Source organism: Catharus ustulatus, chromosome 3 (assembly GCF_009819885.2).
Source record: "Catharus ustulatus isolate bCatUst1 chromosome 3, bCatUst1.pri.v2, whole genome shotgun sequence".
Classification (NCBI taxonomy): Eukaryota; Metazoa; Chordata; class Aves; order Passeriformes; family Turdidae; genus Catharus; species Catharus ustulatus.
Window position 1 is genome coordinate 84,719,615 of NC_046223.1, and position 12,037 is coordinate 84,731,651.

General features: G+C 41.2%; 1 protein-coding gene across 1 annotated transcript in view; it reads right to left on the bottom strand.

Moving 5' to 3' along the window:
• TTK (TTK protein kinase) overlaps window positions 1-1,958 on the bottom strand; it is a 29,640-nt gene extending 27,682 nt beyond the window's left edge. The window contains exons 1-2 of the mRNA XM_033055500.1: window positions 1,897-1,958; window positions 317-486 (exon numbers count right to left, since the gene is read on the bottom strand). The gene's annotated coding sequence lies outside the window, so the exon portion shown is untranslated. The remainder of the gene's footprint in view (window positions 1-316; window positions 487-1,896) is intronic.
• Between the last annotated feature and the right edge of the window lie 10,079 nt (window positions 1,959-12,037).

A 12,037-nucleotide genomic window follows, 5' to 3' on the forward strand; every position in this document is an offset into this window, starting at 1 on the left:
CCTCTTTGTGGGTGAGAATATCCATAGAGATCTAGTTTTCAACTCAAAGTATGGATGAAGTCAGCTTCTCCAGAACCTGAAGCACCAAAACACCAAAAGAAATTCATCTCATGTTAAGAAATACCACAACTGAAACTGCTAACAATTCCCAGGTGGGTTTTGGATCTCTTAAATGTAGTCTTTATATTTTCCTTACCAATGTCAAAGGTTCATTATTCTTCCTGCGCTGATAGCTTCCCAAATGCAGTAGACAAAAAGAAAAATAATTTTCTGTATAAATTTGATTGTAAGTCACAACAATACACATCAAACTTACATTTCTGGTGTGCTGCTTAACTGTTCAAGAGTCAATGTGTTATGGAGAAAAACTCTCCTGAAGAATGGATATGCCTTGTCAAAAGGGTAAGATGGACGAGGGCCAGACTACTTCAGATGATCCCAAGAACCCAAAGGCAAGAAATTAAGTTCTCCATCCTGAAGAAGTTCCTGTGTATCAAAAATTGATGGGTTAAACATTGAAAGCCTACCCTGTAAACTAGCCTAATCTTCATAGACCAGAAAGACAGTTTTCATCCAAATCAATAAAACTATTCCTAGTTAGTAATAAAAACAGAACAAAAAACGCTTAAAGACAAGCTCATTGTTCTCATTTTTGAATGTGTCAGCTTGCTGTGATGTTCAGAGACTAAAAAGTGCACACAAAAGCTCCCAACACTAAGAAAAAACACCAACAATTTTAAAAAATTAGCAACACTAGCAAAGAAATAAAATTCACCTACATAGTGTCATGATTTACTAGCAATCTTTCTACTCATGCCAATGTTCAACCATAAGCAAGTATTCAGAGTTTCACATTTTCCTTAATCTGCTGTGTAATTATTCTTAAAGAAATCATTTGCCATCAATTTCCCTGGTGTGTATATATACATGTGTGTATTTAAAATCTGACAACAGTGAAGACCTAAGCCAGCCACATGCTGCTAGCATGTGGCACTGAATAGGAACTGAGGTTGTAACTGCAACAGGTACACTGCAGCATATCTGAGATCCAGAAACGCCACAGGAGAAGGTTAGAGACAGGAACTCAGGGAGAACGAACATGCAATGCAAAGATCAGGAAGAACTAAAAGTAACTTCAATCCCTCATACAGAACCACTACACAAGGAGCCAAAGGACAGAGACTGGACAGCAGTAAATGGATAAAGTGGCAGTACAGGTTGGTGGTAAGATTTCACATGCAGCACACTCAAAAATGCTCATTGATAATAAAAAGTAGTAACAGCATCCAGTCTTGAAATACTGTATTTGCTGTATTGCACTACTCGTTCTGTTTATGTTCTCTATGGAGGAAAGGTAAAAGGGCACTTGTTTCTGAAGCATCTACCCAGGTTTTAAAAAATACAATCCATAAAAGTGCACAATCTTTTTATCTGTTTTTATAAGTCCTAAGTTAGAATTCTTTTAAAAGGAAAACAAAAACTCCCAACACCAAGAAAAAGCGCCGCCAGTTTAAAACAATTAGCAATACTAGCAAAGAAACTAAATAGAAAAATATTAAATTCTAACGTAACAGAAAGAAAGGATAAGACTCCAAGATGCAAGATAGGGCTAAACAAGAGGCTGAACAGCAGCGGGGTAGGCGAGGCAATGTGGCATAAACAAAGACCGTGAGGCGAGAATACACGACCAGGTTTCCTCGCCCTCGGGGCCGGAAGCCCAGCGAAGCCGCAGCCCCGGGGCTGCCGAGGGGCCCGGCCCAGCACCTCCGCGGGCTCATCGCAGACCAGCACCAGCACCCCCGCTGGTCCCCTCATCCACCTTCCCTCACTCCGCTGCTCCCCGACCCGGCCCCTGCGCCCTCGCTGTGTTTCCCGGCCCAGCCCGGCCGCACTCACCGAGACCGCTGCGGGGCCGGAACGCGGCTCCGAGCGAGCGCCGCTCCCAGTTTGAATGTGACAGACGGCCCGAGAGCGCCCTCCCCATTGGCCGGACGGCGGGAGGAAGCGAGCGCTGATTGGCCGCGCCAGGGAAACACGCCCGCCCATTGGCCGGAGGCTGCGCCGTGCGGGTCCCAGCGCCCTGCGGGGCCCGGGCGGACGGGCGGTGCGCAGGCGCGCTGCGGAGCCCGCGGCCCGCGCCTGGTTCGGGGAGAGCGGCGGTGGGGCCCGCTTACTGAAATCGTGCATCTGAAAATGCTTTCCTCGTTTGGCGTGTTATAGTTTGAAGCGTCGCTTAGCTGTAATGGGATAACCGGGCTGTGTGTCCTGACCAGCTTCTTAAGATGACTTCTCTCTCTACGTTTTTTCCTCTGAGGGATCCTTCATAAGCCGTTCCTAGATCTGCGGTGTACCTAAGGCTGCTCAAAGCAGCTCCTTCTCTGAGCTGTCCCGTTCTTGGATTACAGTAATGCAAGCGCACTAAGCAGAGCAGTTCGGCCTCTCGGCTTGCGTTCTGCTTGTACACAATAATTTGTATTCTTTGCAGCTGTATGGTCCTTCTGGTGCTTATAATGTATTTAATATTAGGCTTTTTATATTATATTTTCAAGATTGATAGCACTTTATAAAAAAACGGATGTATTTATGCCTTGTTAATTTGATAAGTTGCTAATCATTCACTTGCCACAGACATCACATATGATGTCTAATAAGATACCTAAACTAGTATTTTATTGACATTTATCTCATTCTTCTTTATTCACCTACATTTTAAGTATCTCATCTAATCTAGTGATACAGGCTCAGTCTACACTCAAAAAAAGATTTCAACAAAGAAATTTAGTCCAAACACCTTTTTTAGATCATCCTTTAAGGGATGATCTCATGGAAGTCCCTGTGTTTCTCTACTAAATAAAGAGCAATTCTAATTCTCAGCTAAGGTTAAGTGAGGTGATATTTGTCAAAATTGCCTTTCTCCTCCTTGCATATATGCATTTTTGGTGGGTTTGTTGTTTTGGTGGTCATGCATTCCACCAAAATCCAAATATAGTGGAAATAAACGGCGCAAGTTGCATGAATCAGCTTTGCATCTGTCTTCACTTGAGGGACACAGAGGTAGATTATTTTATTAGCAGGAGTTTTGATGAGTGTTAAAGGAGAAGAAAATTGCATTGTTCTAGTAAATGAATAATGCCATAAGGAACTGTCATTTAATTTCTGTAGCTGTGACAAGAAATCTCCGTACTATATAGATTCCTGGTAAAACCAAAATAAATAGGAAAAAGAAGATGGGATAGATCTTGGGGGGAAAAAACCCAAACAAACAAGAGAAAAATAGTCAGAGAAAGAAAGGCTGTAATATTCATAGAAAAGAAATAAAGGATCATCCATTTAGTATTTTTCAATAAAACATAAAATATGCATGGTTTTGAATGGTTGGTAGAACCATTTGCTTATAAATGTTTATGCTTCCCATTTTATTTAATATAAAGTCATAGATACACAGGGAATTTAAGCAGTATGCGAACTGAAGTTCCACCTAAAAGTAATTGCACTCTGAATGACAGAAGTGAATTGCAAAAACAAGTGCTAGACTGGATGACAACCGCAAGGAGAGAGAGGTCAGTCTTTTGTTATGAGTCACTATCAGGGGAATCTTGTTTGACTGTTTTAAGTACTTCATCATATGGTAGGAGTTTGTATCAGTTTGGATAATGAAATTGTAAATCTAAGTGTAGCAAATGTACAGGTGAGTCACAAAGGATTTTTCAAATGTTGGTAAAATCTTTATACCACACTATGATGTTTTCTGTGATAGATATAGGAGAGGCCTTCCTCCTCTTGAAAATTTGGCAGCCACTAGCCCATCCTCTCAATTTGGTACTTGAGGTGTAATGTCTGAAGCCTATGAAGGGCTTATCTAAAAGAAGAATGGTAGGTCTTTGGTTGCAACTGTTGACAGACATTCAGTGTAGCTGATTTGATGGAAGCTGCATTTGGAGAAAATTTTGCTGAGTATTTAATGGACACCATTTACTGAGAGTATCTGGACTGTTCCTGACTCCTGATGCATTCCTACAACCTGTGGATGTCCATGAGAAGAAGCAAATGTTCTAGAATCTAGAATGTTTGTTCTAGATGGCAGAGTCACCTCAATGACTGAGAAGTTACTCTGAAAGCAGTAACAACTACTAAGATTTTGAACAGCAAAAATAATCACCAGATGTCTAGTATTCCCAGTCCTCCTACATGTTGTGTTTCCATTACATGCTACCTATTTGGCACTACTGACTACTTTTAGATTTATGTGTAATTATTTTTTTTTTATTTTGTCTATCAGTGGATCTTATCCCATGGTATTTCTTCATTTACAGAATGGATGCATGCTTTTATGACTGGACTTGGAAAGTAAACTTTTTTCCTATGTTGATGGTTATATTCAGTTAATAAAATAATGAGAACCATTGCTCTTTTGGGCTTCTTTGTGTTGTCTGATTCCAGTTTCTGCTGGACGTCCATAAAATGCAGGTTTTCACAGAAAATACTGATGTAGAAACTGGCTAATCAACAGAACTCAAAAAGGAAGTGTCAATAAGAAGTGTTCAAGCTGTTCATGTCAGGAAGGATACCTCAGGGATTGGCTGTAACAGTGATGTACGTATTATATTGGTGATTTTAAATTTTTGCCGATAACTTGACACAAAGATGGTATTAAGGCTACAGGCAAATGATCAGGCTCTTCACTAGGGCCTGGGTGGAGGTTAGGCTGTCTGAGGGGAGGTGGAAATATAGAAAATGTAATGAGAAATTGCTGAGCATAACATTGTAAGCGGCTGATGACAGCTACAGATCAAACTGTGAAAGTTGGCTGGAACTCCCATGATGTTATTGAGGAGCTGTGTCAGGGACAGCCAACCTTCACAGGTATTTGAAGTGGAATATTTTGAAAATATCATCTTTCCTGTATGTAGGATCATACACCACAAGCAGCACCTACATAACCACATCAAGAATACCACCACCACAGGAGTATGAGATCATTTGGGTAACGGTGCCAGCCACACCAGATGTGGATGTAAGTTTATAAAAACTGGGACCAATGGAGAAAAAGGAATTAGAGGAGGGGTCTGCATGGAGGAGACTGAGACAGAGAAAAGCAGGTGCAATACTCAGTCATGTCACAAAGTGCCATATTGTCTCTTTTTGGCTGGGAGAGAGTTGATTCTTTTCCTTGTAGCTGATGAAGTGCTATGTTTTGTATTTAGTAGGAGAATTATGTTGATAGCACATTGATATTTTGTTCGTTGCTCAGTAGTGCTTACTGTAAGTAAAGGACTTTTCAGTTTCTCATACTCTGCCAGTGAGGAGTGGCACAAAAAGCTATGAGAGAGCATGAGCAGGACAGCCAAGCTGAACTGGCCATAGGGATATCCCATATCTGAGAGCATCATGCCCTGTATATAAACTGGGAGGAGTTGGCTGGAAGGGCTTGATCTCTGCTGAGGGATGGGACAGGCATCAGTCAGCAGGTGGTGAGCAGTTGCATTGTGCATCACTTTGTGCTCTTAGATTTTATTTCTCTCTGGTTTATTTTTGTCTCCCTTTTTGCATTACAATTATATTGTCATTTTTATTTTATTTTACTTAAATTATTAAACTGAACATATCTCAACCCATGGGTTTTACCTTTTTTTTCCGTTATTCTCCTCCTCATACCACCAGTGGTGGGGTGGAGAGTGGTGAGAGATGCTGTAGCTAAACCATAACAGTCTTTAATAGTTCTTTTTGGCTCTCAACATGGGAAATGATGTCTTGAGATAATGACAAATCTGACTAGGATGTGTTAGAACAATTTTTTTATAAGCATTTTTTATATTAGTTTAATAGTCACTGGTCACAATGTCTATTTATTTGATCTCAAAGTTAGTGTGCTTGTTCTTTTAGTAGTGCGATGTCATACCTTACTTGCAGGTATTCACCCATGGGAATTGGGCTAAAGTTATGACACTGCTGTACTTTGTAACTCTGGCTTATGGTATGATGGAATTGCTGGTTGTGAATCTAGTGAATCTACAAATCTAGTGTTTGTACTCAGCGTCACTACCACCACTGTACTTTGGGAGCCATCTATTGGAAACTATTAATAATGATAACTTTTTTACCTACCAAGAGCTGTTCATCGCTGTTCAGTACTCTGCAGGGGAGAAGAAGTCTCTGGATCAGAGAACAGAACAAGAGGCACTGTAGTTATCCCATCCCTGAGGACAGCTAATCCAACTCCCTTGACAGGCACTGTAGCTGAACTTGAGAACCAACCCACGCTGGTGTCAGCTGCTCCTGTAGAGGAGATGGACATGACACGTCACTTAGTAAAGGACAAAGGAGGGTTACCAAAAGAACAGGAGGAAGAGTGGAACAAGAGGTAACCCCTTGATCCCTATCCATGCGGATCTGCAGGATGTGTGTAAAGATTTTAGCCATCATCCAGATGAGCACATTGTCACTCAGCTGCTCCAGTGCTGCAATAATGGATCTAGTAGCCTGGAATTAGAGGGTAAGGAAGCCAAGCAGCTGGGATCACTTTCTAGGTAAAGGGAGTATTGATAAGGCAAATGGAAAGGGAAACACAAGTCCTCAGCCTGTGGTGGAGGAATCCTTTCTAGAAAGACAAGTGGACCATCATAAAGACAAGCATCCAGTACCTTCAGGATTTAGCCATGCTAGAGATGATTTATTCCGATTCAAAGCATACGCAGTCACCCACACATCAAGATGAAATCTAATGTACATGACCCATGCAGCAGAAATTTGTAGAGAATGCACAATCTGTGTACCACCTCATTGGTAGTAATTATCTGGAAAGACAAAGAAGCACCACTGATGGATTAAGTGGCTCACCAACTCCAGCAATATGAAGGAAGTGTCTCTTCCTCCCTATGAACTTGTATCTTGGCTGTAGAAAACCTGTCCGAAAGTGGGAAAAGCTGTTCCCCGGGTTCCATCAACAAAAAGAGGATAGGTCCTGCTCCTCACCTGTACAGACCAGTTACTCAGCTATTAGCAATGAGTGTTCTTTTGCTCAAGAGGGAGGATACAGAGGGTGTACACCACAAGATACCCTGTAGTTTTACCTCCGGGACCACAAAGAAGACATGAGGAAATGGGATGGAAAATCTACATTGACTCTAGAGGCATGGGTACGTGGGTTGCAAAGAAAAGCAATCACAAATGGGGTTTCTTCCAGGCAAATTGCTACTCCAGTCTTCAATGGATAGTTCCCCAGTAAGAATGGAAGGGTTGGTCTTTCTTCTGATCCTATGGGAATTAATTCTGATTTTACAAATCAATGGGGAAGTCTACGACCAGTACTAGAGGAGCCCTGCCTACAAACAGGTGAGAGAAGGGGACAGCCTCATTTGCTGGACTATGTGGATCCCAATGACCTGGTACATCAGATCCACAGGACTGTAAGGCTCTAGTAAATACCAGGGCATAGCGTACACAAATACCATCAAATTAAAAAGAGTCAGAATCCACCTATATTTCTGGAGTAATGAGAGATCACAGGATCTGTCTGTGTTGAAGATTGAATAAAATCTGAGAATGAGTGGCAAAAACCTCCCTCTGTGACAGGCCCAGAGGTCTCATGCATCTGCCATGCAGACATCTCAGGAGAGGGTATTTCAAAGACCTACAAGAGTGTGGTGGGCTTTCAGTATAGCTGCCTTGGAGTAGGAGGAAACTAAGCAACTGTCTACTTTGCTGGGTCTCTCAGAGGACCCTTCTGTTGTGGCATTGCTGGAGGCTGAAGAGCAGCAGCTGCTGATTCCTACCACTGCAGTGTATGGGCAGCATTATTGTACCAGCCAAGATTCTCTGATTCCCATCCATGAGCTGATTCATCAACTGGAGAGCCAAGGAGTGATCAGCAGGACTCACCCTTTAATAGTCCCATATAGACAGTGTGAAAGTCTAACGGAGAAAGGAGACAAACAATAGACTATCATGGCCTGAATGAAGTCATGCCACCACTCAGTGCTGCTGTACTGGACATGCTGGAACTTCAACACAGACTGGAGTCAAAGGCAGCCAACAAACATATCACAATGGACATTGCTAATGTGTTTTTTTCAATCCTTCAGCAGCAGAGTGCAGGATACTTCTCAGGGGGCATCCAGTACACCTGGGATTGACTGTCCTGGGAGTGGAAATACAGCCCTAGCATCTGCCACAGAGTGATCCAGACTGCACTGGAACTCCAGAACACCTGTAGTACATGGATGATAAATAATTGAAATTATTGCAAGTGGCTTGGTGAGCCCCTCTGCCAGCTCCCTCAGTATCCTTGTGTGGATTCCATCTGGCCCTATAGACTTGTATGTGTCTGATGTAGCAGATTGCTGTTTCCCATTGGATTATGGGGGCTTTGTTCTGCTCCTGGTCCCTGTGTTCCAGCTCAGGGGGCTGGGTACCAAGAGAACAACTGGTTTTACTATTGCAGAGTGAGACAAAGGAGTACGTAATTTAGTACCTTAGGCTTTTCCTTATCCCTATGTTCCCTCTGCATCCAGTAGAAGATGGAAAACATGAGGAAGAACTTCTTCACTGTGTAGGTGACCACCACTGGAACACATTGCCCAGAGAGGTTGTGGAATCTCCTTCACTGGAGATATTCAGGACCCATCTGGATGCAATCCTGTGCAGAGTGCTCAAGGATGACCCTTCTTGAGCAGAGAGGCTGGACCAGATGATCCACTGTGGTTCCTTCCAACTTTATCCCTTCTGTGAGATTCTGCTTAGCCCACCTTTTGATGGTATATTTATAGAAACATTTTTATTGACTTTTATGTCAGTAGCCAGATTAAGTTCTAATTGGGCTTTGGCTTTCTAATTTTCCCCCTGTATAACCTGTGACATCCCTGTAGTCTTTCCAAGGTGCCTGCTCCTTCTTTCAAAGGTGATTCACTCTCTTTTTAACCCTGAGTTCCAGCCAAAGCTCTCTGTTCTGCCAGGCCAGGTTTCCCTGCTGGCTCACCTTTTGGCACATGGGAATGGCCTGCTCCTACGCCTGTAAGAGTTCCTCCTTGAAGAATGTCCAACTGTCCTGGACTCCTTTGCCCTCAGGACTTCACTCAGGGGATTCTGTAAACCAGGTTGACACTGAGTACAACAAACAAGATGATTGCTCATCTGCCTACTAGGTAATTAGTAATCTGCCATGGATGACTTTTCAGCTGGAGTTCTTGTGTGTTTTGTCCTGTTATCTGGTCAGTATAATGCATGTGTGAGGCCACACAGGAAATCCGTGATGATATGAGAGTTGTGGTACCTCCAGTAGGAGGATAATACCCAGCTGTACACACTGATTTCATCAGATCCAGCTGGTGCTGTTCAGCAGCTTATTTCATTTATGACCAAACTGAGTTACAGATTTATGTGGGCTGGAAATAACTAGAAAAGAACAGAGTTGAGAAATCATAAAATGTTGCTTGTGCAGGTTCACAGCTTTGTGTCGTGCTGGATCCACAGGTTCTGTTGAATGTCCATGTAAAAAGAACAGAAGAAAACACACACACAAACTTATATATATGTGTGTATATATATATGTATGTGTGTATGTATGTGTGTGTATCTGTCAGAAATTTCGAGTGTCCATTTTATAGAAGCTAAGCATGGTACAGTTCCCATGTTTACTGCAGCACACTTTATGTTAGTGCATTCTTGAATATTTCTAAAAATGTCAGATGATACATATTAACTGCAATACAACCTATCAAACTTGTTACACTGGGTGCTATCCAATTCCTTAGTGAAATTTTAAAATTTTAAATCTGAGGTTCAATCTGTACAGCTGTAAATAATGCTGACTGCTCCTTCTGATTAAAGCTTTGGCAAAAGTGGCCTGTTTTAGGCCAATTAGTCAGTTATAATCTTTCCTGCCTACATTCTGGTCCAGTTGGACATAAAAGAAGTCCAGTTCAGGAAAGACATAATTGTACTGGAACAGTCCTCTGACACCTGCCTGGAAAGCAGCATATGCTAGTTTGTGCAGAGTTCCTCTACACAGCTCTTAGACTGCATGTGGCTCCTATGTGACTTCTTAAGCATGGCCAGAGAACCTTGAATCTATTTTCGCCACTCCCTAAAGAGTGAGAAATCCCTGAGTGACTTTTACTTTTTAATGAAAACAAGGGGTGTGGGCAGAGGGATATAATTGGTGAATGCCACCCAGCTTAAGAAATCTGAGACCTGAGTTTGTTCCACATCTATTCTTGACATCTTTCCTCATAAATTCCTCACTCGAGACCTGGCTATTGTTAGATTTTGGAGAAAATATTTAGACTATCAAAAAGAACCAAGTAAAAATAGTTTTACTTGGGCAGCTCAAAGTAGTGAATGTAAGGATGTGCATGGGTGAAAGATGCATTTGTGTGCAATACTAGATCAAGGCTTAACATTGTTACAACATATCACCATTGTTCACTGCATTATTAGAGTATTTCAGAGAGGAGGTGGCTATAATGCAATAATGTGTATCAGTCATTTTAACATGTATATTTCCAAAGAGGTGTAATAGACACCTGGGCAGCAATCACCATTATAGCTGTAATGGGACATACAGGTGTGGTATCAGACACTTCTTGTTTCACTGTCTAAAAAAAAATAACAGATTAATAGCAAACCACATTGTTTATTGCCAGGTTGTAGGATCTTGCAGAGAAAATAGGATACGGGTTTGTTTCTGTTAAGTTGTAAATCCACGTGACCATGTGGGGTCTTTAGGAGGCTGGGAGAGCTATAAAGTGTTGGCCATGGTGTTCCACAGACTATTAACTGCTGATACCATTGCAACTGTTAAAACTGTTAAAACCACAAACTCCTTTACCACAAACAGTGAAAGCAAGAAAAGATACTGCATATAATTGTGAATTTGGTCCTGAAAAAGTGATGTTAATATCTAGATTTGCGTAACTTAAATTATACTCTTAACCAGAAGGACATGAAGTGACTTCTAAATATTTAACCAAGAAGCCATTTCTTATCAAACTGGTTTTATATGGCAGCTTCTATTAGCCAGTGTACCTGTGATATTTAGTAACAGGAAAAAAAAGGTTTTAAAAAACCAACAACAACAACAGAAGGGTTAGTTTTCCAGAAATCATCTACTGGGAAAAAAAGAGGAGAATTAGAGAGATGGAATGTGTTTGAGGATAACTACGTCCAAGAAGGCACAGTCAAGGTCTAAGAAGCTTAGACAGGGTCTCTCAGAGAATAAATCTAACATATAGTAACATTTGCCCTGCCTCTCAGGTGTAATTATGACCCTGTTTCTATGCCACCTCTTACTTGCCAGCCAATTCTTTTCCCAGAATCCCATTTCAGCAATTTTGTAAAAACTGAGCTGACAAAAATCTAATAAGGAAAAGGCCTGTGTTTTCTTTACAAGTCTTCCACTGTCTTACCAACATACAGCTAAGGCTTAGAGTGTATTTTTTTTCTTCTTCCTTATCTATGAAAAATGATGATGATAGTAGCTGGCATTCATCTCAGTGTCTCATGTGGAAGATACTATTATAACTATGTAAATTGAGTTACTCTTACTATTGCATATATAAAAATATATTTGTACTAGAACAAAGTGTCCCCTCATAACTAGAAGAAGTAGCGTTCTAAATTTATTTAAATACTTAATCATTAATACTCCACCCTCTGAATTATCAATGCATCCAAACAATGTATCATTAAGATTACACTTCTGACCTATTAATTAAACCTTTACTAATGGCCTTAAGACGGAAGTAAATAAAATATTAGTGAAATTGGTAAGTGAATGGGAGGGGTTAGAATAGAAGTAACATATAACAACCTTAGAAGAGTACAAAATTAAACCAGATCAGGAAACAAAATTATTTTTAAAAACTCTATAAGCATGCAAAAAGAACAACTAAGTGGGCAATCAGTAATGCTGCAAGGGAAGTGAAGGTGATGTTACACAAGGACTTAAGTATGTCATAACTGCCCCCCAAAGCAATGGCATTTTATGCAATTGAAGTCTGAAAAAGTTCTCATCAATCTTGTTTTTCACCCCTTACCTGAT